We start from the raw sequence: 16,046 nt of genomic DNA, 5'->3' as shown, positions 1-16,046 counted from the left end.
TCAACCCAGCAATCCCATTACTGGGTATATACTCAAAGGAAAATAAACTTCTACCAAAAGATGCATGTACACATATGTTCATTGCAGTGCTATTCCCCAAACCAAAGACCCAGGCACCCCTCAATCTTGGACTAGATTAACAAAATATAGTACATATACACAATGAAACACTACACAATCATAAAAAATAATGAACTCCTGTTCTTCACAGCAATATGAATGCAGCTTAAAACCATTACCCTAAACAAACTAATGCAGAAATGGAAAACCAAGTATCATATGTTCTCATTTATAAGTGGTAGCTAAACATTGGGTTCACATGGTTATAAAAATGTGAACAATAGACACTGAGGAATAGGAGGGTTAAGAAAGAAAGGCTGATAATGGTTAAAAAAAAAATACCAATTTGGTATGTTCACTACCTGGGTGATTGATTCATTCATACTCCAAACCTCAGCATCAAACAATATACCTTTGTAAGAAACCAGCACATGTACCCTCTGATTCTAAAGTAAAAATGGAAAGAAGAAAAGCATATAAGTACATCAAAAGAAAAAAAAGACTATAGCATAAACCTAGAGTTTTAAATAGGACACATCCTCAGTTTTGTGTACCTTTTGCTTCAGTTTTTTTAAAAAAGAGGATATGATAATAATTATTTTAAAGTGGAGGAAATAGGACACTAACTCCTAACTCCAAAATATGTGGCATGTGAAATAATAAATATCCGTCATTTGACAAGAATACCAGAGAAGTGGTATCTTTAAGGGAAATCACATTTATATTAAAACAAACAAGAGAGATCTCTAGAGAAAATGTTGAAGATATTAGGTTGGTGCAAAAGTAATTGTGGTTTTCGCCATTACTCTTTATTTATTTATTTATTTATTTATTTTATTATTATTATACTTTAAGTTCTAGGGTACATGTGCATAACGTGCAGGTTTGTTACATATGTATACTTGTGCCATGTTGGTGTGCTGCACCCATCAACTCGTCAGCACCCATCAACTCGTCATTTGCATCAGGTATAACTCCCAATGCAATCCCTCCCCCCCCCCCCCCCCCCCCCCCCTCCCCATGATAGGCCCCGGTGTGTGATGTTCCCCTTAATGGCAAAATAATATAAGCATTGACCGATGGAGACAGGGCTAAAAATATGCAGATTTCATCTCAAGCGTTTATTACTTGAATAAATATCTATGATTTTAAAGTTAGCTGAGTAATGTTAAGTATTAAAATAAAGTTTAACAACAAAATGTTATTTTTGAAATTATGTTTTTGTTTCCATACACACAATGTACAAATATTTCAATGGGAGGTAAATTACATAGTATTATAGAGTAACAGTTAATCTGAAATCAATTATATTTGACTTTAGGATGTCATTGGAATGCTATATTTACACATTCTACCTAGCAATTCATTCCCTAGTGTTTGTAATTCAAGAGAAAAATAAAAGAGACATGGAAAAGAAATACAAGGAGACAAAAGCCTTCTATAAATTATTTACACATAAATAAAATCAATTATTTACCTTAATTTTAGCTCCATTATATTGACTAACCTACTTATTTCTGTTTCTTAAGAGACCAAAATATATAGGAAAACCTATTTATTATTCATTAAAGAAGTGCCATTTAATAAAAAATAAGCAGCTATGTTAAAATTGTAAGTAATTTCAACTTGCCTTTTTCTACAATGTTGACATAGGGCATTTCTTCTATTACATTATTTCTTGTCATAGTTACTCTGTGATTTTGCTCCGCTAGCAATCTTAGTAATTCTTTTATCCAGAGATGGAATTCTTTTAGAGAGAATGAACAAAATTGGGTTTTGTTCAAAAGAAAAACTATTGTGAGGATATCATTGATATACTTAAGAACAATAGCTAAAATGTCACTCAACTGCTACTATATACAATCAAGCAATTTTCAGAAGTTTTAAATATAAAGCAATTTTAAAGATTAATTTTGACATATATACCTAATGAAGATCTAAAGAGGAGAAAGGTCACTGCTGAAGTAAACTAAAGGATGTTTATATTCTGAATCTTTTCCCAGAGAAGAGACTTGGACCATAAAAATCATTGGCTATCTTACTTAGCACCGTATTACCTAAGTAATAATAAAAAATAAAAGTAAAAATTGGGACCCATTGTAAATGGTAAAAAATATAATCGAACACAAATGTGAGATAAAACTAGCATAGAATAATGTGAGCAAAAATTATCAAGTAAAAGCCTTACCAAATTATCTTCTTCCTAAGAACAATGGAAAACTGGTGAAATTTTTCAGAAACAACTTTTTCAGAAATTTGGAGATTGACTAAGATTTTGCAGCAATCAGGAGAGTGTATTTAAGAATAACAGATAAATCTCACTAAGAACAGAAAACTTTATAACATTTAAACTTGCCCTATTGCCACCCCCCCCTTTAGATTCTTAGTAAACTTAAGAAGCAACAGTCAACAATTCCCATGAAAACTAGCAGCTATGTAGTCACTAAAAAGAGCAGAACATATTTGGAGCTCTTTCAGACCCTCATTACCAAGGAATGTCCATTGTTTTACCTGTGTGATGTCTCCATGGAAGACCTTACTTGCATTTTATTTTTATTTGACATAGCTTGGAGTTTAACAAGGGTAGAAAGCTTTTCTTTCTTTTTTTTTTTCTTCAACTTTTGTTTTAAGTTCAGGGGTACATGTGAAGGAGGTACAGGTTTGTTACATAGGTAAATGTGTGTCCTGGTGGTTTGCTGCACAGATCATCCCATCACCTAAGTATTAAGCCCAACATGTATTAGCTATTCTCCTTGATACTCTCCCTCTCCCCACGGTCCCCATCCAACAGGCCCCAGTGTGTGTTGTTTCCCACCACGTGCCCATGTGTTCTCATCATTCACCTCCCACTTATATGTGAGAACATGAGGTGTTTGGTTTACTGTTCCTGTATTAGTTTGCTGAGGTTATTGGCTTCCAACTCCATCCACGTCCCTGCAAAGCATATGATCTCGTTTCTTTTTATGGCTGCATAGTTTTCCATGGTGTATATATACCATATTTTCTTTATCTAGTCTGTCATTGATGGGCATTTAGGTTGATTTCCTGTCTTGCTATTGTGAATAATGCTTCAGTGAACATGCACATGCATATATCTTTATAATAGAATACTTTACATTCCTTTGAGTGTATGCCCATTAATTAGATTGTTGGGTCAAATGGTATTTCTGCCTCTAGGTCTTTGAGGAATCACCACTCCATCTTCCACAATAATTGAACTAATTTACACTCTTACCAACATTGTAAAAGTGTTCTTTTTTCTTTGCAACCTCACCAGTGTCTGTTGTTTTCTGACTTTTTGATAATAGCCATTCTGACTGGAGTGGTAGGGCATCTAATTGTGGCTTTAATTTACATTTCTCTAATAGTCAGTGATGTTAACCTCTTTTTCCATATGTTTTTTGGCCATGTGTTTGTCTTTTGAGAAATGTCTGTTAATGTCATTTGCTCACTTTTAGTGGGGTTGTTTGTTTTTCTTGTATATTTGTTTAAATTCCTTGTAGACAGGATATTCAACCTTTGTCAGATGGATAGGTTGCAAAAATTTTCTCCCATTCTGTTTGTTGTCTGTTCACTCTGATGATACTTTATTTTGTTTTGCAGAAGCTCTTTAGCTTTATTAGTTCCCTCATGTCAAAACTTTTGTTTTTCTTACAATTGCTTTTGGTGTTTCTGTCATGAAATCTTTGCTCATGCTTATGGCCTGTAAGATATTGCCTAGATTTTCTTCTAGGGTTTTTATAGTTTGGGTTTTTACGTTTAAGTCCTCAATCCATACTGAGTTAATTTTTGTATATGATGTAAGGAAGGAATCCAGTTTCAATTTTCTGCATACGATTAGCCAGCTTTCCCAGCACCATTTATTTAATAGGGAGTTCTTTCCCCATTGCTTGTTTTTGTCAGGTTTGTCGAAAATCAGATGGTTTGTAGGTGTGCTGTCTAATTTAAGAGTTCTCTACTCTTCCATTGGTCTATGTGGCTGTTTTTGTACCAGTATCATGCTGTTTTGGTTAGTGTAGTCTTGTAGTATAGTTTGAAGTCAGGTAGTGTGATGCCTCCAGCTTTGTTCTCTTTACTTAGGATTGTCTTGGCTATTTGGGCTCTTTCCTGGATCCATAAAAGTTTTAAAATAGTTTTTTTTCTAATTTGTGAAGAATGTCAATGGTAGTGTAATGGAAACAGCATAGAATCTTTAAATTACTTTCGGCAGTATGGCCATTTGCACAATATCAATTCTTTCTATCCATGAACATGGAATTTTTTTTCCATTTATGTCATCTATGATTTCCTGAAGCAGGGGTTTGTAGTTATCCTCGAAGAGGTCCTTCATTTACCTTGTTAGCTGTATTCCTAGCTATTTTATTATATTTGTAGCAATTATGAATGGGAGTTCATTCATGATTTGGCTCTCTGCTTGTCTGTTGTTGGTGTATAGGAATGCTTATGATTTTGCACATTGATTTTGTATCTTGAGACTTTGCTGAAGTTGCTTATCAGGTTAAGTAGTTGTTGGGTTGTGATGACAGGGTTTCCTAGATACAGGAGCATGTCATCTGCAAACAGAGACAAATCGACTTTTTCTATTTTTATTTGAATACCCTTTATTTCTTTCTCTTGCCTGACTGTCCTGGCCAGAACTTCCAACACAATGTTGAATAGGAGTGGTCAGAGAGGATATCTTTGTCTCATGCTGGATTTCAAGGGAAATGCTTCCAGCTTTTGCCCATTGAGTATGATATTGGCTGTGGATTTGTGATAGATGACTCTTATTATATTAAAGTATACTTCTTCAATATCTAGTTTATTGAGAGCTTTTAACATGAAGGGATGTTGAATTATATGAAGGCCTTTTCTGCATCTATTGAGATAATCGAATGACTTTTGTCTTTAGTTCTGTTTATGTGATTAATCACATTTGTTGATTTGCATAAGTTGAACCAGCTTTGCATCACAGGGATGAAGCCAACTTGATCATGGTGGGTAAAATTTTGAAGTGCCTCTGGATTCTGTTCACCAGTATTCTATTAAGAACGTTTACATTGGTATTCATCAGAGATATTGGCCTGAAGTTTTCTTTTTTTGTTGTATCTCAGCCAGGTTTTGGTATCAGGATGATGCTGACCTCATAGAACGAGTTAGAGAGGAGTTCTTCCTTTTCAATTTTTTGAAATAGTTTCAGTAGAAATGGTACCAGCTTTTATTTGTAACTCTGGTAAAATTTAGCTGTGGATCCATTTTGTTCTGGGCTTTTTTTGGTTGGTAGGCTGCCTGAATTTCAGAACTCATTATTGGTCTATTCAGGGATTCAATTTTTTTTTCTGTTTCAGCCCTGGGAGGGTGCATGTGTCCAGGAATGTATTCATTTCTTCTACATTTTATTGTTTATGTGCATAAAGTATAGTATTCTCTGATAGTTGTTTGTATTTCCAGGTGGTTAGTGGTGATATGCTTCTTATCATCTCTGATTGTATGTATTTCATTCTTCTCTCTTTTCTTCTTTATTAGTCTAGCTCACAGTCTATCTATTTTGCTGATTTTCTTCCCAAAACCAGCTCCTGGATTTACTGATTTTTTAAGAGTTTTTGTTTCTCTAACTCTTTCAGTTAAGCTCTGAACTTAGTTACTTTTTGTCTTCTGCTGTCTTTGGTGTTTGATTGCTCTGGGTTCTCTAGTTCATTTAGTTGAGATGTTAGGTTGTTAACTTGAATTCTTTCTAGTGAGGCATTTAGAGCTATAAATTTCCCTCTTAACACTGTTTTAGCTGCATCTCAGAGATTTTGGAACATTGTCAGTTTGTTCTCATTAGCTTCAAATAGCTTGTTGATTTCTGCCTTAATTTTATTATTTACCCAAGAGTCATTCAGGTGCGGGTTGTGCAATTTCCATGTAGTTGTGTGGTTTTTAGTGAATTTCTTAATCTTGAGTTCTAACTTGATTGCACTGTGATCTGAGAGACTGTTATGATTTCAGTTATTTTGCATTTGCTGAGGAATGTTTTACTTCTGATTATGTGATCAATTTTAAACTAAGTGTCATGTGATGAGAAGAATATATACTCTGTTGTTTTGGGGTGGAGAGATCTGTAGATACCTATCAGGTTCACTTTATCCAGAGCTGAGTTCAGGGCCTGAATATCTTTGCTAATTGTTTGTCTCAATGATCTGTCTAATATTGTCAGTGGATGTTAGTCTCCCACTATTGTGTGAGAGTCTCTCTGTAGTCTCTTTATCTCTTTGTAGGTCTCTAAGAGCTTGCTTTACGAATCTGTGTGCTTCTGTATTGGGTGCATATATATTTAGAATAAGTAGCTCTTCTTGTTGAATTGAACCCTTTATCATTATGTAATACCCTTCTTTGTCTTTTTTAATCTTTTGATCATTTTTGGTTGAAAGTCTGTTTTGACAGAAACTAGAATTGCACCCTCTGCTTTTTTTCTGGTTTTCCTTTGCTCGGTAAGTTTTTCTTCATCCCTTTATTTTGAGCCTCTGTGTGTCTTTGCACTTGAGATAGGGCTCTTGAAGACAGCATACTTATGGGTCTTGGCTCTTTATCCAGCTTGCCATTCTGTGTCTTTTAATTGGAACATTGAGTGCATTTACATTTATATTTAAGGTTAATATTGTTATGTATAAATTCGATTCTGTCATCACGATGGCTTCTGGTTATTTTGCTTGTTTATTTGGTTGCTTCATAGTGTCACTGATCTATGTACTTCAGTGTGTTTTTTAGTGGCTGGTAACATATTTTCCTTTCCATATGTTGTGATTCCTTCAGGAGCTCTTGCAAGGCATGCCTGCTGATGACTAATTCCCTCAGCATTTGCTTGTCTGAAAAGGATTGTATTTCTCCTTTGCTTATGAAGCTTAGTTTGGACAGATATAAAATTCTGGGTTGGAAATTATTTTCTTTAAGCATGTTCAGTGTTGTCCCCCAATCTCTTCTCACTTGTAGGGTTTCCACTGAGAGGTTCGCTGTTAATTTGAGAGGTTTCTTTGCAGGTGACCTGACCTTTCTCTCTGGCTGCCATTAACATTTTCTATTTCATTTTGACCTTGGAGAATCTCATGGTTGTGTGTCTTGGGGTTGATATTCTCGTGGATTATCTTGCTAGGGTTCTCTGCATTTCCTGAATTTGAATGTTGGCCTGTCTTGTGAGATGGGGGAAGTTCTCCTGGATGGTATCCTGAATTATGTTTTCTATCTTGGTAGCATTGGCCCCATTTCTTTGAGGTACCTCAATCAGTCATAGGTTCAGTCTCTTTACATAATTCCATATTTCTCAGAGATTTTCTTCATGTTTTTCATTCTTTTTTCTCTATTCTTGTCTACCTGTCTTATTTCAGAAAGATAGTCTTCAAGCTCTGAGATTCTTTTCTCTGGTTGTCTATTTTGCTATTGATACTTGTGATTGCATTGTAAATTTCTTGTGTTATGTTTCTCAGATCCACAGGTTACTTATGTTCCTCTCTAATTTGGCTATCATGGCTGTCAGCTCCCATATCATTTTATCGTGATTCTTAGTTTCTTTTCATTGGGTTACATGCTTCTTCCAGTTCTGTGTCCTTGTGGGAGAGGTGTTGTAGTCATTTGGAGAAGAGACACTCTGGCTTTTTGAGTTTTCAGTATTTTTGCATTGATTCTTTTTCATCTTTGTTGACTTATCTACCTTTGATCTATGAGGTTACTGATCTTTGAATGAGGTTAGTGTGGAATTTTTTGTTGTTGTTGATGTTGTTGTTGGTTTCTGTTTGTCTGTTTTTCTTTTAACAGTCAGACCACTCTACCATAGGGCTGCAGCATTTTGCTGAGGGGGCCGCTGCAGACCCTAGCTGCCTCAGTTTCTTCCCATTCCTGGAGGTATCACCAGTAAAGGCTGTGAAATAGTAAATATGGTAGCCAGCTCCTTCCTCTGGATGCTTTGTCCCAGGGTGGTAGTGACTTGTTGCTGGCTCAAATGCACCTGTAGGAGGTGACTGGAGACCCCTACTGGGCAGGGGGGGGGTCTCACCCAGTCAGCACAAACAGTGTCCTGCTTAAATAGGCAGTCTGGCTGTTTTTTGATATAGCAAGTATGCTGCATTGGTGGGAGGGCAGGACTTCCTCATCTAGACCACTTGTGTTCTTCAAAGCCAGCAGGCTGAAGCAGATGAGTCAACCAAATCACCAAGATGATAGCTATCGCTCCCCCAGGAGCTCCATCCCAGGGAGAGATCAGAGCTCTATCTGTAGAACTCTGACTGGAGTGACTGAAGCCCCTGTAGGGAGATCTCACCCAGTAAGGAGAAATGGATAGGGGGCCTACTTAAAGAAGCAGTCTGGCCATTATCTGGCAAGCCAGCTATGCTGTGTTGTGGGGGAAACTTCTTCAGACTATTTGTATTCTCCAAAGTCATCAGGCTGAAACAGCTGAGTCTACCAAACTGCAGAGATGGTGGCTGCCCCTCCCCTACTGGGAACTCAGACACCTCTCAGGCAGATTTCAGTGTGTTGCCACTGCCTGGCTCGAATTCCAAGCCAGTGGGTCTTAATTTATGAGGTGCTGTGGAAGTGGGACTCAGAATGATGCTGCTTGGATCCCTGGATTCAGCCCCTTTCCTAGGGATGTGTATGGACAGATTTCCCACATTTCCAGGGATCATGTGGCCAGGGTATGTAAAACTCCTGGGTCTCTGCGTGTGTCTGAGTGGTTGCTCTGCCGAAATAACACTTTATAACCACTTCAATGGTAATAGTAATAATAATATAAAATAATGAGTGTTGGCAATGATGTGGATAAATTGGCACCACAAAGTATTTCTGGTAAGAATGTAAAATGGGCAACACATAAGCAAAAAGATTGGCACTTCTTCAAAATGTTAAATTTATAATTAGCATATGACCACCCATCAACTTCATTCATAGGTACATACCCAAAAGACGTGAAAACATATGTCCTCACAAAATGCTGTGCATTAATAATCATAACAGCATAATACCTAATATCCAAAAATAGAAATAATCTGAATATTCATTAACTGGTGAATTAATAAACACAATGTTACAAATCCATTCAATTGAATGTTATTCAGCCATGAAAAAATATTCTTACATGCTATAACATGTATGAACTTTGAAAACATTATTCTAACTGAAAACATCCAGTCATAAAAGGCTACATACTGTCTGATTCTATTTATTTTATTTGTCCAGAATAAGCAAATCCATGAAGACTAAATGAAGTTTAGTGAATGTTTGAGGATGCAGGGACTGGGATTGGAGAGTGACTGCTACGAGGAATGCGGTTTCATTTAGGGTGATGGAAAAGGTCTGGATTATACAGTGGTGATGTTTGCACAACTTTATTAATGTACTGAAAACCACTGAATTGTATACTTTAAAGCAGTGATTCCTATGTAATCTGTATCTCAATCAAAATAAAATACAAACATCTTCTCCTGCACATAATTTACCTAAAATAGCTGTTAATAGTCACTTTCAAAAATATATATGAAAAGATGTGTGTTTTTAGTATAATTTCACAAACATATCAGATTTATTGCATATGTTAAATTTAGTGACTCATCCACATCATCAAGATTTAATTGCATCAACATTGCCCACTATTCTTAATCATCTCAAAGAGAGTAAAAATTTCTTAATAATTTTTGTTTTTGTGTCAAAATGTCTCTTTTCTATGTTACAGAAGAATTACTAATTATTTTGCCCAAATATGTATGTGTCCCTCGGTGAAACCCCGTCTCTACTAAACAATACAAAAACCTAGCCGGGCGAAGTGGTGGGCGCCTGTAGTCCCAGCTACTCAGGAGGCTGAGGCAGGAGAATGATGTAAACCTGGGAGGTGGAGCTTGCAATGAGCTGAGTTCTGGCCACTGCACTCCAGCCTGGGCCACAGAGCGAGACTCCGTCTCAAAAAATAAATAAATAAATAAATAAATAAATAAATAAATAAATAAATGAATGAATAGGAAATCAGCAGTTTCTTCCACTAAGAAGTATGGTATCCCAAATCATGAATGTTTTGTATCTGAGGTACTTTAAAATACTTATAAATTACATAAGGTTAAGAACAGAAATATTTCTTATGTTTATATTTCGCAAAGAATTTATCACATTTTGTATTACTCAGTAGGCCTTTAATTAGTATTTTTTTATTTGACTTCATCAGGACACACTTATGTATGGCAATGAGTTCAAATGAACACTCTGAAGAGATCAGATGAAATCAAAGTAAACTTCTCTATTGAAGAACTAAGCTGGCTAGTTGTTGTTTTTTATATTTTACTGACGATTATTTGTTTTAAAAGGCAGAGTAATAGTGAGAGGTATAATGTACAATATGGTGTCTTTGGGCATAAAATGAATCAAAACAAAGTGACTGAGATTGGGTGTTGGAATGGTTGGAATAAGTTATGTGATGGGTAGCTAGAAGAAAATATCCATTAAAGTCAGCATATATTTTCTAGAATCATAAGCAAGGACACGTACTCTGTCAAGTTCCTAGGAAATCATTTCATGCTTCCCACAATATTAAGAAAAACAGGTAATCAGGAGATAAATCCTTTAACTTGTAACTACCTCATCTTCAAATCTAACTATCCCCTCTTACTATCTTGGAGAGATGCATTTCCCTGACTCTCTATTATGCTATTCTTGCCACCTGCACTTTTAAAATTCCAGTTCCATAACCTGCTACTTTCTTATTGGCTTTGCTCTGCCAATTATCATTCTTCCTTTTGCTTAAACTCCCTCAATTTGCTGTTTTCCTTCACACTCTGAACATGTGCAAATTCCTATCAACTAAATAAAATAAAAAGCCCTGTCTAAGCATTTACTTCCTCTACCCTCCACTGTTTCTGCCTTTGCCAAATATAACCACATTTTGAAAATATTCTTCTACACTTTTTTCATTTTCAAAGTTTCATTGAATGCTACACTGACTTTAATCAGTAAACTCTATAGAAACTATTCACCATAATAAACTTGTAATTGATAAATATTTTATTTTCATTTTTTAACAGAGATTGGACCTTGCTCTGTTAACCAGGCTGGTCCCAAACTCTTTGCCTCACACGATTACCCTGCCTTAGCCTCTCAAAGTGCTGACATGACAGGCATGAGTCACCACACACAGATTCTAACAAATCTGATAAATTTTTTGTCGGCCTTTTGTATCCTATTTGGCATAGTGCTGAACTGGAAAACTGTTATCCTTCTACTGTCTTCAAAACTCTTTCATCTCTTGATTTTCTTTACAGGACTCAATTCTAGTTTTGATTTTATTGTTAACATAACTATTTTTCTATTTTTCTTATTGATTTATGTTCTATTATTTCACAGAAAATCACCAGTTCCTACTTGTATATCCTCAGCTTTCCTTTCTTCTCACTGTACACACTCTCACATCTGCTTTCCTGGCTTCAAATACTGCATATAATAATATGATTTCCAAATTTAACCTAAAGATTAAACCTTCTGAAGTGTATATCTGCCAAATCCATGATTCCTCTTGTAGTCTTCATTTCTGTTAACAAAATCATCCATCAACCAATTGTTTGTGTAGGATATCTGGGACTCATGTTTATTTTATTTCAGTTACTTATTTCCTCCCCCCCTCCAAATCTAATATATCAATGACTTCTCTCTTCTGAATTTATAAGATATTTTCACTTGCTACAGACTCTTTTTAATCTTCTATCACTAATCTGGGTCCATTGACAATAAATACTCTCTTTAATATTTGCTTTTTTGAGATAGGGTCTTGGCCTATTACTCAGGCTGGACTTCAGTGGTGCAATCAATGCTCAGTGTAGCCTCGACCTCCCAGGTTCGAGCGATCCTCCCACCATGGCCTCTTGAGTAGCTGGGACTACAGGCAAGCACCACCATGCCCAGCTTTTTAAAAAGTTTTCTATTTTTTTTTTTTTTTTTTTTGTATAGACAGGATGTCCCTGTGTTGCCCAAGTTGGTCTCAACCTCTTGAGCTCGAGCAATCCTCCTGCCTTGGCCTCACAAAATGCTGGGATTACAGGAGTGCACCACCACACCTGGCCAGCCCTCCTTAATTCTTATTGTGTCTTTTGGTATTTTTTAGTCTGTTCCTCACTTTTCCATCACTGATTACATATATAATTAAATATGTAATATTATATATTTGTATTAGTTTACTAGCCCTGCCATAACAAATTACCACCAACGAGTAACTTACAACCACAGAAATTTATTATCTTACAGTTCCAGAGGTGATACGTGGTCTGCACTCCCTTCGAAGTCTGTGAGGGTTAATACTTCTTTGCCTATTTCAGCCTCTGGTGGTTCTAGGAGTCCCTAGGTTAGCAGTAGCATAACTCCGATCTGTCTCCAACTTCACATGGTCTTTCCCTCTGTGTGTCCGTGTCTCAAGTCTCCCTGTCTTTTCTCTTATAAGAGCACCAGTTCTTGGATTTAGGTCCCACCCTAAACCTAGAATGGTCTCATTTTGAAATCCTAAACTAATTACATATCCAAAACCCTATTTCTAAATAAAGTCGCATTCTATATAAATAATTTTATATATAGTCATTCATTTACTTTAATAAATTATTGCAATAATAAAGTATTTATGCCTACATTATGACATTCATTCACTCATGCGTTCATTTATTTATTCAAAATATTAATATGTATCAGACACTGTATAAAGAATTGGAGATATAACAATGAATTTGATAGAAACAGTCCCTGCCCTCCAAGATGTTAGAGTCTAATCATAGACTAATAAGTAATCAAGTTGTGATACATATTACAAGAAGTATAATCTCCCCACCTTCTAGCCCCAATTATTATTTACTTCCTCTGTGTTCTCAACAAAATTTCTACATATATTGGGAGTTATCCCAATATGCTATACATTTTGTTTTTGTACCTGTCTCTAAAAGTAGACTATGCGTTTACTAAAAATTCTAACTTAGTAGGATTCATATTTACTGATTTGAGAACCAAAACAGTGATATAGAAGGAGCTTAGTATTACTTAATAAATCAAAGATGAAGAAACGGAGCTGAAACAAAATATCCACTTATCTTATATTTTATTCTATTATATTTTAATCTGAAGCTCAAACCTTTATCAGAGGTGTACATCTGACAAATCCATGATTCCTCTTGTATTGTTTATATCTCTTAATAAAAGCATCAATCCATGGTTTATATGAGAAATCTTGGTCTTATCTTAATTTTCTCTCAGTTCTCCTTCTTTGCCTTCCCAATAGTCAAATAAACACAAATAGGAATACATTTTTGCCTGTTAAATTAGCAATGATAAGAGAGAATCATGTGCAGTGTTGGGTCAAATAATTGAAAAGTGTAATGCTATGTTGGTCCAAAAGTAAATTAGCATACCCTTCAAGAATTTTTAATTATTGTCCATGAAAGGGTTCAGATTATACGATCCCAATATATGCACTCTGGTATAAAGGTTATTTTGAGTTGAAGACAGCTGAGAAGAGGTAGACACAGAATGAGCTCACTGCCCTTCCCCTGTCTACCTGAAAACACAACATGAATTTCCTTTGTGAAAATGTCCCATTTCCTGTATGAGGACCTTGTCACCAGATAGAAAATGGCACTGGAAAAGACTCTACGTAAGCCTTACTAACTCTCCTTTATCTTCCATTAGTTTATATCATATGTAGCAACTATCTGGGGCTGGTGTCACATGGATAGTAAAAATTATTTAGCAAGACAGTTGTAGGTAAAGAAAGGCAGATTTATTAGAGAAAGTATGAAAATATGTTGCAAGGAAGCAACAGACAGGTCAGCAAAAGAAGAGCTAACTGCAAAGAGACAAAGGCCTTCTGGGGATTTTATGGGATGGTTTATGTGCATTACAGAAAGCTACATGCAGTACTGATAGTGCCAAGGTCGCCGTGTGCTAACTTGCATTTTTTTTTTTTAATCAGCCAAAGATTTGGTGATAAGTCAGGCACAGGAAGATACTGAGTTATTTGTGCAGGAGGGCTATGTGTCCTGGACCATGAAGAAAGGCAGACTTATAATGCTTCTGCTTTCCCCTGTGCCCACCAGCCTGACTCTTTTTTTTAAATTAGGACTCCACCGTTTACCTCATATAATTACCTTCCCACAGTTTGCTGGACCTATAAGCATACACCCCTTTTCCTTTGTCTTACCACTTCTGTACAAAATTTTATTGTTCTTCATTAAGATTCTATATAAGCCCAAATTCTGACAACTCCTTTAAGTTACAAATCACTGAGTATTTCCAAGTGTATATGCAATGCATGCATAAATAAACCTCTGTTATTTTTATATCATGTTAATCTGTCTTTTAGAAGTCTAAATTGCAGGGTCCCAACCAAAGAATCTAAGATAGGTAGAAGAAAATGACATTTTTTTTCCTCCTCTAGACCTGCCTTTAACAAACAACTGATATTTTGGAAATCAATTTCAAGAAATCATTAGGGATGTGGAAGAAGATTTATGCACAAAAAATGTTCACCATTGTGATATTAAATGAATAGCAAAGTATGAAAAAACCCAAATGCCCAATAATACTAAAAAGGTTATGTAAATTGTGGCGTATTCCTATTGTGGAATATTGGTCAGCAATGTAATCTCATGTATTTCAAGAATATTAATAAAATTTGTTACATAGTGGAGTGAAAGAATAGTTGATCATGAATCACTATCTAATTTTAGTATTCATCTTTTTCAAGAACAACAGATTTGACAGAATAGTCCTTTTCATGGGGATCATGTTCATCTCTCAAATCCTGAATTCCTTTCACCAAAAGAAGATAATCTTGGTTTTCTGTTTTGTTTTTATTTTTGTGAAGGCAACATACTCCAAATTTTAGCTTAATAAAAGAAGAAAAAAAATTGTTGTCACTTTAAATTTGTTGTCAGTTAAATTTACCACTCCATCGCTTACAAATGCAGTTAAGGAAATTGTGAGAATTGAACCCTAAAGGGTCATTTTCTCCAACAGCCTCACAACCATCCTTCTCTATCTGCCTTATCTCGCTAGGAGGAGAGTGGAATTTTCCTTCTTTCATGTAAATCTTCCATCGACCTGTTATTCTGGCTTTTCTATTAGTTTTTGGCAGCTACTTTTAATGCTACAACTCCCGTCTCCTGATCGTCTTCTTTGCAGCCCTATATATGTGGAATTTTCCAGTTTTACTTAAAAAAGAAAATTAATACCCTGACCAACTCATTCAGTATCATTTTTCCTGAAGATGTTTTTCCTCTGGAGATTTTTAAACCTAAGCTTTAGGCCTCTAACTGCTTCCTTCCATTGCTAGCAAAACACTTATTAAGAGCAGTGAAGACTCGTCTAATTAAACATTTTTAACAAGTAAGGAATAAAACGAAACTTTAAGCGAATCCAAAATATTATGACCAGATCACTTTAAAAAATATCTAAAACTCAACTTGTCCTATTTCTAGTATAGCCAGTTCAGATACAATTGTTACTACATTGTATTTTTCAATACAAGAGTTTTTTGAAATAAAAAACTTGAAATATTTAATTAAAATCTTCCTTTCACATGTAATACCTCTTAATGCTTTTAATTAATCTGAATATCCTTAATTAGTTCTGTAATTTTTCCATGTGTAAATAGCAAATTGAAGTATTAAGCTACCCCGAAACATCTTATATGATTAAATATATAATTGTTGCCAGAATGATTAAAGAATTACATGGAAAAGGTAGTAAGGTTCAGGTAAAGGTTTTTGTTGTTTGATTTTTGAATTCTGAATGCTTTTAAATACATTTTCCTCAACATAATTATTCTCAAAACAATCTTCTTTAAAATAGTAACTTTTAATGTGTGAAATCATTACCGGCCCCAAATGCAATTCAAATAAATGTGAGTCAAATAGAATGCCTGTTGAAGAAATGAAGTCAAGATGGCTGAAATGGTTTCCTAACCTCAGGATGTCATTAGCCTAAGAGCCTTTGTATTGATTTTATACATTTTTTAAGTT

This window comes from Macaca thibetana, chromosome X (assembly GCF_024542745.1).
Source record: "Macaca thibetana thibetana isolate TM-01 chromosome X, ASM2454274v1, whole genome shotgun sequence".
Taxonomy (NCBI): domain Eukaryota; kingdom Metazoa; phylum Chordata; class Mammalia; order Primates; family Cercopithecidae; genus Macaca; species Macaca thibetana.
The sequence above is the reverse complement of the archived record's forward strand: the minus strand, read 5'-3'. Positions refer to the sequence as shown.